Raw genomic sequence first — 19,239 nt, 5'->3', positions numbered from 1 at the left:
CGATTTTGGCTGGCTTCAACTGCTTTCCATCGCAGGGCCGGCCAAAGTTCAAGGGGGCGTGTCGTCAGTGTACCGAAGGTGGGACGGAGGCATGGTTGCCAGATGGCCGGCCTCGGCCGATAATGGAAAAAAGAAGGCCGGCCCTGACGAGCATTTGACCGACTTTCAGTACCCTTCTCCACCACTGCCAACTCCAGGCTCCGCTCATTCTGCCTTGCCTCACCCTATGCCTGGAACAATCTTCCTCAACCCCTACGCCAAGCCCCCTCCCTCCCTACCCATCTTCAAATCTCTGCTTAAAACTCACCTGTTCAATGCTGCTTTCGGCACCTAACCTTTCGAGAAATATAGTATGCCCTATCAGATTGACTCTACACTTGTCTTTTAGATTGTACACTTGTCTTTAGATTGTACACCTGTCTTTTAGATTGTAAGCTCCTTGAGCAGGGGCTGTCCTTCCATGTTAAATTGTACAGCGCTGCGTAACCCTAGTAGCGCTTTAGAAATGTTAACTAGTAGTAGTAGTAGTAGTTCACGATCAAGCCTTGAAAAGGTGCCCGAACTGACCAGATGACCACTGGAGGGAATCGGGGGTCACCTCCCCTTACTCCCCCAGTGGTCACCAACCTCCTCCCACCCAAAAAAAAAATGTAAACACATTTTTTTGCCAGCCTCTATGCCAGCCTCAAATGTCATACCCAGCAGTATGCAGGTCCCTGGAGCAGTTTTTAGTGGGTGCAGTGCACTTCAGGCAGGCGGACCCAGGCCCATCCCCCCCCTACCTGTTACACTTGTGGTGGTAAATGTTGAGCCCTCCAAACCCCCCAAAACCCACTGTACCCACATGTAGGTGCCCCCCCTTCACCCCTTAGGGCTATGGTAGTGGTGTACAGTTGTGGGGAGTGGGGTTTGGGGGGGGGGTTGGGGGGGCTCAGCACCCAAGGTAAGGGAGCTATGCACCTGGGAGCAATTTGTGAAGTCCACTGCAGTGCCCCCTAGGGTGCCCGGTTGGTGTCCAGTGCACTACAAATGCTGGCTCCTCCCATGACCAAATGGCTTGGATTTGGCCGGGTTTGAGATGGCCGCCATTTTTTTCCATTATCGGCGAAACCAATTGCGGCCATCTCTATCGCCGGCGATCTCTAGGGACGGCCCAAATGTTGAGATTTGGCCGGCCCCGACCGTATTATCGAAACGAAAGATGGCCGGCCATCTTGTTTCAATAATACAGTTGGGTATGCCGCTTTACGGGGCCGTCATTATAGATGGCCGCCCTTATAGTTGGCCAACCCCGTTCGATTATGCCCCTCTATATCTACATGCATTCATTTACACCAGTGAAAACATGGTGTAAATCCCTGCATGTAGATTTAGGCGAACTGGGCCATATTCTATAACTAGGCGCATCAATTTTGGAATGCCCATGAAACTCCCATTTCTCCACCCATAACCGCGCCTGTTTTTGCCTGCACACATTAGAACTTCAGCGCACATTACAGAATACGCTTAGCGAGTCGTGTGCCTAAATTCCAATCAGTTCCAATTGGTGCTCATTATTGCTTAAGTGCTGTTATCAGTGCTCATTAGGTTAAGCTTGTTAAGTTACGTTCTGTGCTGATTTCGGCGTAGATTTCTAGGCGCACTATGTAGAACCCGGGGGTTAGTGTCCCAAACTTAACAAAACTTTGTTCTGTTAGGGGTATATAGCAAATAGCTGATAAAAATAATCCAATACAGTATAACAATTACATAGGCAAAATCTTTCAAGATGCTGGGAGTATGGTAGCGTTGACGTAGGACCGGGCTCTGACGCAGCTTTGCTAAACATGTCATGTTGGTGCAGGTCCGAGACAATTAAGTGACTGATGAAGTTGTTAAAAATAAGTGTTTTTCTAAATTTTAAATTATTTTTATATACATAATTTTTCATATAAAGAATGTTTGATATTGATTAAAGTGAGTGACTGTGAATGATTTTGAGACCAATGATGGATATTGGTGAGTTGTCGGGCAGTGTTCCTGGTATGAAACGAGTCACTGCCGAGGTCTCTGTTTCAGTTTACTATACTCTCGCCTATGTAATTGTTCTACTGTGTTGGGTTATTTTCATCAGCTACATTTTAAATTTAGAATTTAGACATATTGTAGATTGTGCATTATCCATTTTAACTGCAGATTTTCATTATGACAGGGTAAAAATGTTTTAATGGAAAATGGGTCAGCGGTATTTCTGCATTAGCGAGCGGTGGGCTTACCGCCGCTCCGTAAAAGCCCCCCCCCCCCCCCCGAATTTCTGATTTTTGAGGAGCCGGCTAACACATAGCTGGTTAAGTTGATATTAAGCACTTTACCGGCCATGGATTATCACATAAAGATAGGACTGTGGTTTATGCCGTCCTACTTTTCTTCACTCTGGAATTCGTTGCCAGAGAATGTGGTAAAGGCGGTTAGCTTAGCGGAGTTTAAAAAAGGTTTGGGCGGCTTCCTAAAGGAAAAGTCCATAGACTGTTATTAAATGGACTTGTGGAAAAATCCACTATTTCTGGGATAAGCAGTATAAAATGTTTTGTACATTTTTGGAATCTTGCCGGGGTATTTGTGACCTGGATTGGCCACTGTTGGAAACAGGATGCTGGGCTCGATGGACCTTCGGTCTGTCCCAGTATGGCAATACTTATGTACTTATGATTACCCTGGCCAGTTAAGGGGCCCTTTTACTAAGGCGTGTAGGCACCTACGCGCATGAAACGTGCGTCAAATTGGAACTAACGCCCGGGTGGTAATTCCATTTTTGACGTGCGTCCACAACATGCGGTAGAAAATATTTTCTATTTTCTATCACGTGGCGCTTACCTGGCAGTAATCGGCAGTTTATACGCACTAATGCTTCCTACCCAGTTAGTGCGTGAGACCTTACTGCTGTTAATGGGTGGTGGTAAGGTCTCAGGCTGACAATAGATGTGCACTGGTTTCTAATTTTGCCGCACATCCATGTTCAGACACATTTTAAAAAATGCCTTTTTCCAGGTGCGCTGAAAAATGGACCCACGCATGTCCAAAACACGCCCCTACACCAGCGCAGGCCACTATTTGGAATGCCTTAGTAAAAGGGACCCTAAGTGCTGAATATCAGCCCCGGAATGCCCTCCCCCAAAGAGTCGATTTTCACTTAGGTGCTAACTGCCGATTTTCAGTGGCAAATTTAATCAGTTAAGTAACATAGTAGATGACAGCAGAAAAAGACCTGCATGGTCCATCCAGTCTGCCCAACAAGATAAACTCATATGTGCTACTTTTTGTGTATACCTTACCTTGATTTGTACCTGTCCTTTTCAGGGCACAGACCGTGTAAGTCTGCCCAGCACTATCCCCGCCTCCCAACCACCAGCCCCGCCTCCCACCACCGGCTCTGGCACAGACCGTATAAGTCTGCACTTTCCCCGCCTCCCACCACCGGCTCTGCCACCCAATCTCGGCTAAGCTCCTTAGGATCCATTCCTTCTGAACAGGATTCCTTTATGTTTATCCCACGCTGAAAATTAGCGGATAGCTCCAAAAAAAGGGATTTAACCGGTCAGTAGCTGCTTCTGGCCTGTTAAATCGTTTTGAATATTGACCAGTAACTTTTCTCAGCTTTGCTTCTGAGGGTCTGCTGCCAGCATGCCTGAGTGAATGGAAGAAGAGACGTCCTGGATCTACACAGGATTATCCTTTAACTACTTAACAGGGGTAAAGTCAAGGCTGAACCTGTGCCTGCGAGGGGCATATTCCACAACAGAACTCCTATGTGAAAAATTCACAAAATTGGTTAGTTATCCAGCTCATTTTCGAAAGTGATCGCCGGCCATCTTCCGACACAAATCGGGAAATGGCCAGCGATCCCTGAACCCGGCCAAATTGATATAATTGAAAGCTGATTTTGGCCGGGTTCAACTGCTTTCCTTCGCAGAGCCGGCGAAACTTGGGGACGTGTTGGTAGGCTAGTGAAGGCAGGATGGGGGCGTGCTCACGAGATGGCCGGTTTCGCCAGATAATGGAAAAAAAAAGCCAGGCTTGTAGAGCATTTCGCCGGCTGTACTTGGTCCCTTTTTTTTCACGACCAAGCTTCAAAAAGGAACCCGAACTGACCAAATGACCACCAGAGGGAATCGGGGATGACCTCCCCTTACTCCCCCAGTGGTCACCAACTCTCTCCCACCCCCCAAAAAAATTAATAAACATTTTTTGCCAGCCTCTATGCCAGCCTGAAATATCATACGCAGCTCCCTGATAGCAGTATGCAAGTCCCTGGAGCAGTTTTTAGTGGGTGCAGTGCACTTCAGACAGGTGGACCCAGGCCCATCCCTCCCTACCTGTTACACTTGTGGTGGTAAATGGTAGGGTTACCATATGGCTCCAGAAAAAGGAGGACGGATTGAGCCAGCCGGGTTTTACTTCCATTGCTTTGAAAGCAATGGAAGTAAAATCCGGCTGGCTCAATTACTTCCATTGAAAGCAATGGAAGTAAAACCCGGCTGGCTCAATCCGTCCTCCTTTTTCTGGAGCCATATGGTAACCTTGGTAAATGTGAGCCCTCCAAAATCCCCCAAAACCCACTGTACCCACATGTAGATGCCCCCCTTCACTCATAAGGGCTATGGTAATGGTGTAGAGTTGTGGGGAGTGGGTTTGGGGGGATTTGGGGGGGGCTCAGCACCCAAGATAAGGGAGCTATGCACCTGGGAGCTATTTTTATTTTTTTTTATTTTTAGAAGTGCCCCCTAGGTTGCTCGGTTGGTGTCCTGGCATGTCAGGGGGACCAGTGCACTACAAATGCTGGCTCCTCCCACGACCAAATGCCTTGGATTTCACCGGGTTTGAGATCGCCGGCATCAGTTTCCATTATGGCCGAAAACCGATGCCGGCCATCTCAAACCCGGCGAACTCTGACATTTGGCCGGGCCCAACCGTATTAGCAAAAAAAAGATGGCCTGCCAGCTATTTGGCCGTTCGATTATGCCCCTCCATGTCTAATTTACTTAAAGGCAATTTAAGAAAAAGGTTATAGGCTGTAATTTGATTCCAAATTTCAAACTTCCATCAATCTCAAAAACTTAAATAAAATTGCCTCAGAAGTACCAATATATATATATATATATATATACATATACATGGAGTCCAGAAAAAATTAGACCCCCCCCCCCCCCAACATTTTCAGAAGTAACCCGGAAATGTCCTACTTCAGCAGAAACTTTTGCCTGAAATTCGAGGCATTATCCGAGTACTTTATTATTCAACAGGATGGACTTCCAGCACATCGAGCTCGCAAGTCAATTGCTCACTTAATTAACGAAACCCCAGAATTCCTTGAGCCAACTGCTCAGTGGCGTTGAAGACTTTGTGAATGTGTCAAGGTTGAAAGAGGACACTGACCACAAACTATGAATTTACTAAGAAAAAACCCCCCAAAATTAAAAGAATGTGTTTTCAAAGGTCATACTAAAGGTTTAAACAATTGCAAAGTATTTTGAAACTATGTAAGGAGTCCTGTTTTTTTCCAGACACTGCGTATATACAGCAGAGCAATGAAGAACGTCCATCACCCAAACTTTATTCACCACAAGAAAATTAAAACAATAAAAAGCCCAACACAGCCATTTTTCACCCTTCTACGGTATGTCTGCAGACTTTGCACACTGTATGTGAGCTGTAGTCTGCCCTAGGACACTCTCCCGGTCTGTTAGAATGCAGAGAATCCTTACCATTTGCTTCATTCTACTACATAAACCATATAATCTTTTTTTAAATTAAGTTTTCATATTTTTTGCAGTATTCCATTTTGCTGTCACCTAATTCCCTGTACAGCAAAACTCTCAGAGGACTTTCTTTAGAGCACTATCCCCTGGGGATATATGTATGGTCTAAATATTAACACCCTACGACTGTTTCCCATCCCTTAGAACGTGTCTCTGCATTAGGAAGTGTCCTGCTGTCTTTGGTTTTTAACTCAGTGGTGTAGGAGCAGTAGCAGACGCACAGTGCACCGCTCTCTCCACAGAGGCATAATCCCAGCAACCTGTACATTTCCCCCGTGCCACACGATTACATACCTGCTGCCCTGGAGAGGATTCACTTCTGCTGTGGGGAAGCTCTGGAATCAATCCTCTGGACTTTGTGAGGGCTGGGGCAGGGCTTCCTAAGGGAAGTAGCTGTTCAGACCACTGGCTGACTCAAACTCTGGGAGCTGGGGGGGGGGGGGGGGGGGAATAATAGTTAAGTCATAGAAACCTCCAGGGAAGACGGCACTTTTATGACATATTCATCCCCTGGCAGCCACTGAGAATTACATTCCTGAAGTTACTGCACATGGATTGTTTTTAGATGCTTGTATATGAGTCCTCAGATGCTCAGTTCATCTCTCTCTTCTGGGTAGCTTGTAAAGTTTAAAAAAGCGTGATGGTATCTAAATAATGCCCAAGATAATGCTAATTGCAGGTCCAGTGTATTACCCAACGCAGGTGACAGTGAAAGACTGGGCTACTACCCATGTTAATATTAAAATGTGGCATGTGCGTAAAAATAGTCGATCGCAGTGTCCCCCCCCCCCCGGGCGCCAGCGAAGTGACGTTATGTTTTCCAGACAAAAGACTAGCTGTGATAGATCCATCATCTGTCAATGTGGTTCTCTGAACTAGTGAGATAAAAAAAAAAAATACCACAGCACAGAGATTACTTGGCACTTTTGGTCACGTCCTATTATTAGTAAGCAGCAGTTATGTGAATATATGGACTCTTTAAAAACACCTCGGGCCAAGTCAACAGGATGGGTGACACCAACACCTGCAGTATTCTGAAGAACCTTTTGTAGATCAGACCAAAGAAAGAAGGTTTTTTTTTTTTTTTGTCTGTTCTAAGGACAAGTTACAGAATGTTGCCTGCAGTTGGTGCGGGCTGTGTTTCCATTGTCGTTCTTTTCTTCTTTCAGCCTGAAGGGGCGAGAACTGCCTGGCTGCAGTTGTACCTTCCAAGGTCTGAAATGTTAGCCTGTGTTCCAAATGCAGTGCAAAGTGTCCGGCTACCTCGAGGCTGCCTAGCCCATCTCAAGGACAGGCTAGGTCACTCCTGGTTTTCTGCCTGGCGTCTCTGTGGAACTGGAGCTGCGCGTCCGTGCACGCTGCAGAAGTAAATCCAGGTCTGGCTGGGTCTGTCCTTTTACGAATCGATCTCAACACTCTTCCTGTGTAAGTGTGTGTGTGTGGGGGGGGGGGGGGAGCGCTACGTCGTCTTAAAAAAAGTACCCAGTTTGGGGATATTTATATCTGTTTTGTGCTCGGATTTTATAAAATGACTAGTAAAAAAGGCCCGTTTCTGTTTGAAAGGAAACGGGCGCTAGCAAGGTTTTCCTCTGAGTGTGTATGTTCGAGAGACTGTATGTGAGAGTAACTGTGTGAGAGAGGCTTCTGTTCCTGCTGCTGTGCATTCCCAGTGTTGTGCTGATTCGCTGCTCCCTGTACTGTGGCTCCGCCCCTCTCCCTTCTACTGGCCAATCTGGTGTGGGTTGTGTGACGTCACTATTATCTACTACATGAGGGACACCACCTCCAGCGGAAACAATGGTTCCAGGCAGCCTCAGAATGTTGGAGGTGAGAATTATTATATAGGATGACCCCACAGGGTGTACACATGTATGAAGTTGACAAGGAGAATGGCTGCACTTACTTGCACGCATCTTGAGTGTAGCCACATTCACGGAGTTTGGACAGCATGCAGGCCGAACTGCATATGTGTTTTATACTATCTCCCAAGCTAGTATATGTGGCTGCACTTTAGCCATGATCGTTGCAGGTCTTGGATGCTATTTTATAAGGCACCACGACATAATAGCCCTGAGAAAACAGCCTTGTAACAAAATAGCCCTTGACAAAATGACCCCTCCCACAAAATAACCCTTGACGAAATAGCCCCCTAGAAAAAAATAACACATCACAAAAAAGGATGATAATCTACAAGTGAAATCTTCACTGATAAAGGCTCCTACCAGCATTGTATTGTATAAAGCATATAGAAATAAACAAATTTCTATAGCTACCGTACCAACTGATCTATTCTGCTGTTTAAGGAAATTATTCTTCCATCAACATGCTAATTTAAAAAAACCCAATATTGTCATCATTTTCATAGTTTTACCAACCTTATCCTGTTTGGCAAGGTAAGATTATTAGGAAAAAAAATGCAGTGCCATAGTCTGGGCAGCCTGATCGGGCCCTTTTGTTGGGGGGGGGGGGGGGGAAGGTTAATTTGTCAAGGGCTATATTGTGGGCAGGCCGTTTTGACAGTGGCTGTTTTGTCAGGGGCTACTATGTCGGGAGCTTTTTTGTCGGGGCTATTTTGACCGGGTACCATTTTATAAAGACATAGACCCTGATATTCAAAATAAGCTAAATGCCCAAATGTGGAATGGGACTAAAAAAGGATGTACAAAAGCCAAAATAGACCTCCAATGAGCAGAAACCAAGAGATGAATGTCCAAGGGTGTCTGAAATTGACAATGGATGGCCAAAAAAATATGGTGGATGCATGGCAGGCCCTTGCAAAAATTGGAAGGTCAAGCATGACTAAATGTTCGGAAACGATATATGATGGATGGTCGAAATGGACAGCTCATGATATGTACTTTGTACATTCACTGTGTCAATTGCAAGGGGCCTCAAGCTTCTGTTTCTGGTTCACACCACACAACACCCCTTTTAATGAGCATAACTTACATAATTGTCACGTTGGCCAGGAGGGAACCTAATTATGCCCGATCAATAACACAACAACAGAATGCTTATTCATGATACAATGTTCTACTATTGGAGCTTGTCTTCTCTCATGGTTAAGGCAGCCTTGATGCTCAACTAGTTGTATCTTGAATGAACGTGTTTATTTATTTATTTATTGCATTTGTATCCCACATTTTCCCACCTATTTGCAGGCTCAATGTGGCTTACATAGTTTAGTTATGATATTGTTAGAAGGTGGACTTTCATAACTGGATGGATTGGTGAGGTGGATTGTTGGGGCTATGCAAAACTTTGGGCAGATAAAATGATCATATAAATTACAAAGTCAGGGTCACATGTACTTGGATATTTCAATAAAAATCTCCTGCTCACCGGTACGACTAGCTGAATATAAAAGCTGCCTTAATCATAACAGGCTCCATTAGTGGAATATTGTATCATGAATAAGCCTACTTTTTCTTCTCTACTTTGTAGTGTTATTGATCAGGTACAGGAGGGCGTGACTAATCCATAGAAGTACTACTACTACTACTATTAAACATTTCTATAGCGCTACTAGACTTACGCAGCGCTGTACAGATGAACATGAAAAGACAGTCCCTGCTCAACAGAGCTTACAATCTAAATTGGACAGACGAACAGACAGCTAGGGGTGGGGAAATTGCAGTGGTAGGGGTGATAAGTGAGGGTGTTGAGTAAGAGAGTCATGGTTAGGAGTCGAAAGCAGTAGCAAAGAGGTGGGCTTTAAGCCTAGACTTGAAGACAGCCAGAGACTGAGCCTGACGTACTGGCTCAGGGAGTCTATTCCAGGCATAGGGAGCAGCGAGATAGAAGGAACGGAGCCGGGAGTTAGCAGTGGGGGAGAAGGGGGACGACAGGAGACATTTACCCAGCAAACGGAGTTCATGGGGAGGAGTGTAGGGAGAGATGAGAGCGGAAAGGTACTGAGGAGCTGCGGAGTGGATGCACTTGTAGGTCAAAAGGAGAAGCTTTTATTACAAAGAGAACAACAATGGATCTTTGATTTAAACACTGAAGAACCGAGATGATCAAACCAGAAGACTGAGTGGAAAAGCTTCTTCTGATGTACAATATACAGTGAGCACAGCACAGGAAATGACATCATTATTTTCAGTTTTAAAAGAGAAGGTGCCCTGCGGCCATGTTAGGGGAACCTGGTGATGCTGGCAATATGCTGGCAAGTACTTGACTTTTTAAGCAATATTTTAGGTGTTTTTTTTAAAATCTGGATTACTGATATATTTAAGCACCAATAATTTATTTTATATGTTTTTTAAGTTGGACACTCATTGTTATGTTTTTTAGACAAATGATCCTGGACACCTTGAAACAACCACAGGTGAAACTTTGGCCACAGTTGGTGGGGTCTACAGCAAAAAATCTTTAAAGCACTTTGTTTTAGAGATAAGTCACTTGTTGAAATAATCATTTTTGTGGGTTACCAGTAAATCGGCATTGCACAAAGCCTGAATAGTTTCAATGGGGAGGTTTTTTACGCCTACGATGTTCTTGCCCGTTAATTCCTGTTGCTAAGTAGAGTGAAGGTGGGGTTCTGAGGCTTTTTCCTCTCTATTACTATCATACTCTGCTGTTGTTTGTTTGATTTTATTTATTTATTTTATTTATGACATTTATATCCCACAATATTCCCGCCCATTGGCAGGCTCAATGTGGTGTACAGTAGTTAATAAGCAAACAACAATATCAATAGTACAAAGTACGGCAGACAAGGTCACAGGTGGGAGAGAGAAAGAACTGATGAGGAAAAGGAAGAGAGGGTAGGTGATAAGTCATCACAGAGTGAGCTGCGGGCTAAAAGGGTGTGGCTCCTGTAGGGCTCATGGCGTATGCTCTGCCAAAAAGGAAGGTCTTGAGGCACTTCTTGAAGGTCGGGTGGTCTGAAGTGAATTTGAACTCTCATGGCAGCCCATTCCACAGTTGACTGCTGAGATAAGGGAAAGAAGAGCCATAGATGGTCTTATATTTGAGGCCACGGGGAGCAGGGTAATGGAGATTGAGGTATGAGCGGGCCGATCTTCGGGAGTTCCTGGGCGGCAGGTCAACGAGAGTGTCCATAAAGGAAGGGACATCTCCATAGATGATTTTGTGCACCAATGCGCAGGTCTTGAACACGATGCCGTCCTTCACAGGAAGCCAGTGCAGCTTTTCACGTAACGGTTGATTGATATTTAAAGTGAATTTTTGAAAGTTGTTAGCCATTGTAAAGAGGAGTAAATGACAGGTGGGTGCCAAGGGATGCCTATGACTACAACCATTCCATATTACACACTAGTCATAGAGGCAACAACACACATAGGGGTCCCTTAACGAAACTTGCAACTGTCATTCCACAGAAAACTGCACCCTAGGTATGACAGGAATAAAACACATGGGAAGGGCTTTTTAATGAGTATATCCTTGTCACATTGCTCCTTCAGAAGATTCCACACATGGCGAGAGTTTGAGGTCGTAAAGGCACACTTCAGAAGGTTGTGCTGGGAGAAACCCCTATTGTTATGCAGCATCAAACAGTAGCTGGCTGAAGAACGTGGGTAACATGTGTTCCATATATCTCTGACTCCCACCTAACCTCTGACCTCGTGTCTGGCATTACCAAGCCTCACCAATGTACTCTCGTGTGGAGAAAAACACACTCAGGTATCATTCCAGATAATACCCCGGCCGTGCAGTACACACTGCAACAGCTATAGACACCCCATATACTGCAATGAGCTGTGCCGTGTCCCAGACTCCAAGGGCGGTACAAAGACAAATAGATATATGGGGAATCGAAGCAACATGTGCATGAGGGGTATTGATAGTAAGGTATGTTAGATCAGATGCAGGGCTATAAATTCAGATCTGTAGGTGCCTGGGCTGTAATGGGACACACATTGAATAACCTAAATAACAATGTGTTCCTCACATCACCCACAGGACGGCCAACGTGCCTGTTAGCCAAATATGAGTTTCTGTTCACATTTTGCGTAGGCCAACATATTCCTGTACCTGGTCCTAGGTTTACCACATTGGTAACTAGAAAGACAGTTCTTGTTTTGTCATCTGCACTGATCACCAACCACACAAACTCTAACACACTGAATGAGGTGTGACAGAATAACATATGTCAAAGGATGATTACAAGCAATGCTGGATACAACCCCCTCTTATCTTTCCTCCATGGGCTTCCTTAGTCTTCTAAATGCGCCACAAATTTAGGAGCCTAAAATAGGAGCATAAATTTGGGGGTCCAGCACTTTTTTTTTTATACCAGGGTCTACGTTTTCAGTGCCATCAAGTCAGTGTTGACTCATAGTGACCCTCTGGATTGTTACTCTGAAATGTGGTCTTCAGTCAGGTGGCTAATCATTGATAGAGTGGCATCCACAGCTGTTGTTATTCTATCAGTCCATCACATTGCCGGTCTTCTTCTTTTGCATTGAACTTCAGCCTTGCCAAGCATGATGACTTTCTTTAATGATCTGTCTCTTTGCGTGATATGTTTGAAGTATGACAGTTGAAGTCTTGCCGTTTGGGCTTCTAAGGAAATTTTAGGTTTGATCTCCGATACCGATTGATTTGCTCTTTGGGCATTTCATGGTATACACGGTATTCTTCTCCAGCACCATAATTTGAAAGCAACAATTTTCTTCCTGTCTTGCTTCTTCACTGTCCAACTTTCACATCCATATGACTGTTTTGAAAATACCGTGGCTTGGACAAGTCAAGTCTTTGTGTGCAGAGATACAGCTCTGCACTGGAAGATCTTGTCTAGATTCTTTATAGCAATTCTGCCGAAAGCAATGCATCATTGGCTTTCTTGACTGCTTCTTGTTTTATTATTTATTATTGAATCAAGCAGGTTGAAGTTGTCTCTTATAGGACCCTGCTGCTGATGTCATCAATAAGAGTAGGGACCAGCCAAACTTTTATAAGCTAACTGCAGATTCTCAAACAACCAAAATAAAGTGCTAGAGGTCTAGCAAGAGCAGAAAATCAATCAGCAATTACACGTATAAATTTATATCATCTTTGGAACACGGTATACATTTCTGTGTTGTGTTTGCGAACTTTTGGGGCTGGTTCTAGGTGCTTCTATTATAAAGGCACATAGGTGCCTAGGCATATTTTCAAAGCACTTAGCCTTCCAAAGTTCCATAGGTTTCTATGGAACTTTGGAAGGCTAAGTGCTTTGAAAATATGCCTATGTCAAATGCATAAAGTAGATGTCTTTGTGGAAATTAGCACCCTACTATACACCACTAGACTGGGTGCCTGGTGGAAGCCTATTCAATAAACGGGTGTAGCATAACAGTGAAAATACATGCTTATAAGATACAGCCATAGAGCTGGCATAAATGTGTGTACTGAAGTTCTATATTAAGGGGCATCATTGGTCTGTATTTTCAAAGCAAATTGTCCTGAACAAGATGAATTAACATGATAGTCTGCCAGAATTTGATGTGCAGTCAATTAAAATGGCCTTGAAAATGGCCACTAAATTTGTTGTTCTATTTTGTGTGGATTCGCTTTCCATTGAAAATGACGAGAAGCCACGCTACGCACACATTTTAATTAAACAATGAGGTAATTAGCGCCAATAATTGGCTTTATAACAAGCAATTATTGGCACTAATTTGATTCAATTAACATAGATGCGTGTAAATTTAGGTGCAGGACCCGTGCCTAAAGTTTACGTACAAGTCATAAAAGGGGTTGCGGAAATGGGAGGCCCATGAGTGGATTGGAGCAGATCGGGGGCATGACTTTTAATTATGTGCTGTGTCTAAATGTAGGCATGATCCCTGGGCTTAAACACTATTCTATAAACCGTGTCTAACTTTAGGCATGGTTTATAGAACACTGCTATGTGATTTTTTTCAGCACCAATTACAGGGGGTCTTTTACTAAAGCTTAGTTCGATTTATCTGCAGCAGGGCCCAATTTATTCCTATGGGCCCTGCTGCAGATAACTCGAGCTAAGCTTTAGTAAAAAAAAACCCATAGAATTTCCCCCTGTAGTGCTAAGAGCCTCTTAGATTGTGAGCTCACTAGGGACACAGAAAGTTCCTGCTTATAATAAATATAAAATCATTTGTGGAAGTATATCAAATCCTTTACAGACTGAATTCTATAAATGGCGCCTCAATTTGTTCACCCAAAAAAAGCACGCTAGACTGTCATAAAATGCTTAGCCACCTGCCTGGGCTTCCCTGCGACCACTTAGAGGGTCTATTCCCAGCACAGCTCAGGTCCGCCTGCACCTGCCATTTGTGCTGTCCACTAGCACCCTTCTCCCACCAGCTGGGTCCCAACCACCTCTAGGCAAGTCTCCCGCTCTCAAATTAACCCCAGTGATTTCTAGGTTACTGTGGCCACACTCCCAGTGGTCTCACAGTTGCCAGGAAACACTCACAAACCCAACACACAAACCACCAGAATTCTTAGTCAATCTAGACAAGCAGAGGCAATAAACTAAAAAAATGTTTATTGTCATGAAAAAATTAGAACAATGAACAGAAAAGGTGCAATGAGCAAACAGTAACAGATAACTGAAATATGGATTAATTATAACACTAACTAAACATTTGTTTACTATTTAAATAGTACCTGGGGAGATCAGGACATATAACTGCTCACAAGTTATCAAATATAACTTTTCACAGGGCCTCAGCAAAGAGATCCTTCTCTATTTTCTCCCTGGCTAAGACTGGAGCAAAAGCCAATACATTCTAGATGAATTGAGCTCCTGAGTAATCAGAGCCCAGGACAACAAGTTTTAAAAATAGCTGGCCACATCACTGCAGGTTACCTCTTATCTGTGTTAACTAAAGAAGGAACTGTCAGGTCAGTTCTCTGTAACAACTTTAAACATAAATATGCACCACCTCCTGGCCAAACTAGAGAAATACACTTCAAGAAATAATACAAGTTACAGGCTTAAAAATTGTCGCATAGGAGCTATTCTATAATGGTGCTGAAAGTTGGCCATCATTTATAGAATAGCACAAAGCACCGGGATCTATTCTGCATCCAATTTTAGGTGTGAACCCTGGTGTAAATCCTAGAAACAGTCCTGACCTACCCTTCCCCCTCCCATGGCAATGCCCCCTTTTCGGATCCACACGGAAAAATTTACGTGCACATCTGTGTAGAACAGAGACTATAAACATGCATGTGTAAATTCCAATTATTGCTAATTAGAGCTGATAATTCATTGTTAGCACCCAATTAGTGGTGCTAATTGGCTCATTGAGCAATTAAATTGGGCACTTTATTTGGGCATGCACCCAAATTTGCATGTGTAATTTTGAGTGCTATATATAGAATTAGGGGTTAACTATATAGAATACCTGCCATCCACAAAGGTAAGTGTTAACATCCATATAAATAGCAGTAGCACAGTTAGGGGTAGATTCAGTAAAAGGCACCTAAAAAAAATCAATGCCGAAAAAACACGCTTAAGTGTCATTCCATAAGCCACACCTAAAGTTCAGGGCAGTTTGTAGAATAACGCTTAAGAGTTATAGTCGCAGGTAAATTTAGGCATGACCATTTCCAACAACAAAAACATGGTGTAAAGTCACACCCTGTTCCACCCCTAAACACCCACGACTGTCCCCTTTCCATGCCCCCTTTTTTGGGCTGCAAATAAGGTTTACTTGCAGATCCCATGCCTAACTTTAAACACGTAACACCCAATTAAATCTAATTAGTGCCAATAATTGCTTCTTAAGCCAATTATTGCACTAATTGACTTATTATTCTGTTAAATTGTGTGCGCAAATCAAGATCAGCGACCTTTACAGAATCAGGGGGCTAGCACTATTCTAGTATTATGCGCTAAGAGCGCATACTATGTAAATGTTTGAGGGGCATTTACAGGGAGGGGCACGGGCAGGGCATAAGCAAGGCTGACATTTACACAGATTACTTAATAATGTAAGTTACAAGTGCAAATATCACATTTAGGTGCTAACAGTTATGCAAGCCAAAGTCCTGTCGTACATATTCATCCTAAATTTTGGCTTGTTGTTGCAGCTTTATGAGCGCAAGTTCTTATATAGAATTGTTAATTATTATTATTATTTTATGCAGGAGGAATTTAATAAAGGCAAAACACACAGTGGATCCAAAAAAAAGTCCTCTCACAATGAGTGTCTTCCTGAACAAGGTCTTTATTAACAGTAGCAGAATTGACCCGACACGTGACGTGTTTCGGCCGTGAGGCCTGCGTCAGGGGTCTATAGAATAATATAATATAATATACATAAACATGCGTAAAAATACAAATATGAATAAAAATATGATTAAAAACATGAATAAAAACATAAACATAAACATACATATAAACTTTCTTATACAAATTTAAACCATTGGAACATCAGAATGAAAAATGATAGGTATGTATGATAAGAATATGAATATATAACTTTAAATCAATAAAGAATTTAATTTATATGAAGAAATAAAATTTATATGAAGAAATAAAATTATAAAGTTATCCACACAGAGATAATGAGGACAGGGAATAAAATGAAATACACAACAAAATATAGTATCAATTTAGAGATCATACCCAGTATTATCTGTTGAAAAAAGTACCTTGTAGATCAGATGAAAAAATGGCACTAAAGCTGCTAAAGACGATATCTATAATAAATATGTAAAACAATGGAATAAATCAATGCATACTCTCATATATAACAAAATGAAATTAAACTAAAAAAGAGTAGAACACAGAAATATGAACAGGGATCTCAAACAAGACGGAAATTAATATACAGGGTGAGGCAAAATAAAAAGTAACTCCCTAGAATGTTTTGCTGTTTTCTCAGCAACCACCAGTCTGCAAAATTTGTTGAAATTCGTGAAATTTTACAGCTTTATTTGATATTACTATCTATGTTTTTGTTATTTTTAAATAAGACGAAGTTACAGACTTTGTAGCGTGACCACCCAGCCATTTTCATGTGTTCAAAAATGTTTACACTGTAAAATTACCATTATTTACCATTACTGTTAATGATGTCAAAGTGATGTAGACTTTTGTCTGGAGAGTAATGTTGGAGGTCTATCACAAGCTCCACCCAAAGCCACAAACAATCACCAAACTCAAGGAAGCACTGCAGATGATCTGGGACAGCAGCCTGCCACAGGGATCGATCAACAAGGCTGTTAAGAGCTTCCCAAAGCAACTAAAGGCCGTGTTAAAGCAAGAGGTGGGCATGTTGAGCGTTCACAGTGATTGCGAAATTCTGACACAGAGAAGGGCGACGAAAATAATAAAGGGATGGGACGACTTCCCTATGAGGAAAGGCTAAAGCGGCTAGGGCTCTTCAGCTTGGAGAAAAGGCGGCTGAGGGGAGATACTTTGCTTTCCAAAAATACTAGGACTAGGGGGCATGCGATGAAGCTACAATGTAGTAAATTTAAAACGAATTGGAGAAAATGTTTCTTCACTCAACGTTTTATTAAACTCTGGAATTCATTGCCAGAGAATGTGGTGAAGATGGTTAGCTTAGCGGAGTTTAAAAAAGGTTTGGACAGCTTCCTAAAGGAAAAGTGCATAGGCCGTTATTAAATGGACTTGGGGAAAATCCACTATTTCTGGGATAAGCAGTATAAAATGTTTTTGGGATCTTGCCAGGTATCTGTGACCTGGATTGGCCACTTTTGGAAACAGGATGCTGGGCTCAATGGACCTTTGGTCTTTCCCAGTATGGCAATACTTATGTACTTATGTACTTAACTGTAATGTTTGAATAACATTATTTTGAGGTGGGTTGGTGAATTCAGCTTGATTCAGTTTCTGACCAATTATCGTATTCTATTGTTTTTCGGTAATTTGGGTGGTTAAGTTGATTCATTTAGAAAGTACTTTCTGAAAAAGTATGCCTTCAGATGTTTTCGGAAGGTTACGTAATTATCCTTGAGTTCTAGGTCTTTCGCTAGTGTGCTCCAGAGTTTGGTGCTAACATAGGAGAAGCTTGAAGCGTATGATGATTTGGATTTAAGGCCTTTACATTTAGGAAAGTGGAGGGTTAGGTAAGATCTTGTTTCGGTATTTGTTTTGGGGTTTTTTTTCCCACGAAATTTTATTAAGTTTTTCATATAATGTACAATGAAATAAAATACAGAAAGCAAAAAGAATAAAGCTTATTTCAGGTATGCAGATTAGAGAAGTGCTCTACAGTATATAATAGTATTAAACTTATTTAAAGTTATTTTCAAAATGAGTCAACATATTTCTTTAAAGAGGACCATATCAAAGCTTTTTTGTTGATTGTTCCACTGAGACAGGCTGAAGCCGTTTCAGATTTCTGGTATAGTAGTACTGACTGCCACCACAAATGTTCATTAAGTATTGAGGCATTCTTCCAGTTTGCAAGAATCATATATTATCCAGTAGTAATCAAGATGTCAAATAAATTCTTATTGTGTTCAGTTAGATCGATTTCAGGTGAACAAGATTTGAATATAATCAGTGCTGTACTGAGATGGATATTAATTTTGAATATACAACATATAACTTTCCAAATATTGTGCCAAAATGCCTTAATCTTACTAGTACTACTACTACTATTTAGCATTTCTGTAGCGCTACAAGGCATACGCAGCGCTGCACAAACATAGAAGAAAGACAGTCCCTGCTCAAAGAGCTTACAATCTAATAGACAAAAAATAAATAAAGTAAGCAAATCAAATCAATTAATGTGAATGGGAAGGAAGAGAGGAGGGTAGGTGGAGGCGAGTGGTTACAAGTGGTTACGAGTCAAAAGCAATGTTAAAGAGGTGGGCTTTCAGTCTAGATTTAAAGGTGGCCAAGGATGGGGCAAGACGTAGGGGCTCAGGAAGTTTATTCCAGGCGTAGGGTGCAGCGAGACAGAAGGCGCGAAGTCTGGAGTTGGCAGTAGTGGAGAAGGGAACAGATAAGAAGGATTTATCCATGGAGCGGAGGGCACGGGAAGGGGTGTAGGGAAGGACGAGTGTGGAGAGATACTGGGGAGCAGCAGAGTGAGTACATTTATAGGTTAGTAGAAGAAGTTTGAACAGGATGGGAAAACGGATAGGGAGCCAGTGAAGGGTCTTGAGGAGAGGGGTAGTATGAGTAAAGCGACCCTGGCGGAAGATGAGACGGGCAGCAGAGTTTTGAACCGACTGGAGAGGGGAGAGGTGCAGTCAATTGCGCATTATGCATTTTCCGTGGGGGTCCGTACAGCCCTATGATAAAGAAAGTACATAGATTGCATAATGTTAGCTGATGCTAATGACCGTCTTTAAATCTAGATTGAAAGCCCACCTCTTCAACATTGCTTTTGACTTGTAACCACTTGTACCTCTCGCTTCTACCTACCCCCCTCTCCTCTTTCCTCTACACATTAATTGATTTGCTTACTTTATTATTTTTGTCTATTAGATTGTAAGCTCTTTGAGCAGGGACTGTCTTTCT

The 19,239-nt window shown here is 42.6% G+C and overlaps 1 protein-coding gene across 1 annotated transcript in view; it reads right to left on the bottom strand.

Annotated features, from left to right (window-relative positions):
- The window catches only part of LOC115458830 (transforming growth factor beta activator LRRC32-like), a 66,047-nt gene extending 59,855 nt beyond the window's left edge, over positions 1-6,192 (bottom strand). The window contains exon 1 of the mRNA XM_030188650.1: positions 6,090-6,192. The gene's annotated coding sequence lies outside the window, so the exon portion shown is untranslated. The remainder of the gene's footprint in view (positions 1-6,089) is intronic.
- Between the last annotated feature and the right edge of the window lie 13,047 nt (positions 6,193-19,239).

This window comes from Microcaecilia unicolor, unplaced genomic scaffold (assembly GCF_901765095.1).
Source record: "Microcaecilia unicolor unplaced genomic scaffold, aMicUni1.1, whole genome shotgun sequence".
In the NCBI taxonomy this organism is placed as follows: domain Eukaryota; kingdom Metazoa; phylum Chordata; class Amphibia; order Gymnophiona; family Siphonopidae; genus Microcaecilia; species Microcaecilia unicolor.
Note: the sequence above shows the minus strand (reverse complement) of the source record. Positions and strands in the feature narration are given on the sequence as shown.